Source organism: Arachis duranensis, chromosome 3 (assembly GCF_000817695.3).
Source record: "Arachis duranensis cultivar V14167 chromosome 3, aradu.V14167.gnm2.J7QH, whole genome shotgun sequence".
Classification (NCBI taxonomy): domain Eukaryota; kingdom Viridiplantae; phylum Streptophyta; class Magnoliopsida; order Fabales; family Fabaceae; genus Arachis; species Arachis duranensis.
This window is the reverse complement of record NC_029774.3, coordinates 64,579,126-64,580,407: the sequence shown is the minus strand read 5'-3', so window position 1 is coordinate 64,580,407 and position 1,282 is coordinate 64,579,126.

Sequence of the window (1,282 nt, the reverse complement as noted above, 5' to 3'; positions counted from 1 at the left end):
ACCAGGGATCTCAAAACAATCAACAACAAGGCCCATCTTCCTCTTCTAATGACGAGTTGTTTCAATCTCTTGCACAAAGACAAACGATTGTGGAAAGTCAAATTAGTGGTCTAACCTCTGCTATACAAGCTCTCGTCTCCCAGATTGGATCATCAAACACCTCCAACAACCAACCTACAAGCTCCAGTGCACTTCCTTCTCAATATTTATCCAACCCCAAGGGAGGAATCAATGCCATTACTCTAAGGTCCGGGACCACATTGCAAGAGAGGAGTCATGAGGAGCCAAGTTCAAAAGCAGACATTCCAGTTGCAAGCACTGTGGAGGTAGAGGATGCTAAAAAAGAGGAAGAAGTACAAGATGTTGTTGAAGAAGAAGTAACCACACTAAGGAATGAAGCACCTAGAGGCACAGGCATTACAGGGGGCACCATTCCTATTCCATTTCCGCACTTTGCTAGGAAACCGAGAAAGTAGGTGGAGCTAGACCCCAAGATGGTGGAGATCTTCAAAAAGGTTGAGGTAACTATTCTGCTTTTTGATGTGATTCACCAGGTATCTAAATATGCTAAGTTTCTATAAGATCTATGCATGTATAAAGATAAAAAAGATGAATTAGAAACTATCCCCCTAGGTAGCTCTATTTCTGCTTTAATGGGTGCCATACCGGAAAAATGTGGAGATCCAGGTCCGTGCATGGTTACTTGTTTTATTAATAACGTACAATTTTCTGACTGCATGTGTGACTTAGGCGCGTGTATGAGTATTATGCCATTATCTGTATATGATGCTTTGAGGCTCCCTCCCTTAAAAAGGTCGGTAGCACGTTTTGTTTTGGCAGATAAGAGCATTATCTCAGTGGCTGAAATTGCTGAGGATGTATTGGTTAGCATTAAAGGGCTCACATTCCCTATTGATTTTAACATTTCGGAGATGCCCCCTAATGAATCAAGAATACCATCTTCCATCCTACTTGGAAGACCATTTCTGAAGACTTCAAGGTTCAAGCTGGATGCCTTCTCAGGAACCTACTCTTTTGAGATAGATGGCAGAACAGTAAGCTTCAATCTAGATGAAGCTATAAAGCACCCACCGAAAGATCACTCCATCTTCCAGTGTGATATTATTGATGAGACTGTGGATGAAGTTCACCAAGCAGAGGTAGAAGAAACGCTTAGGGAGCAAAAAGCAAGTATGAGGACAACCCCTGAGCTTACTACAGATACCTTGCCACCACAATTGGCTCCAAATGATCAAGAGCCTTCCCATGAGGAGAAAATGGA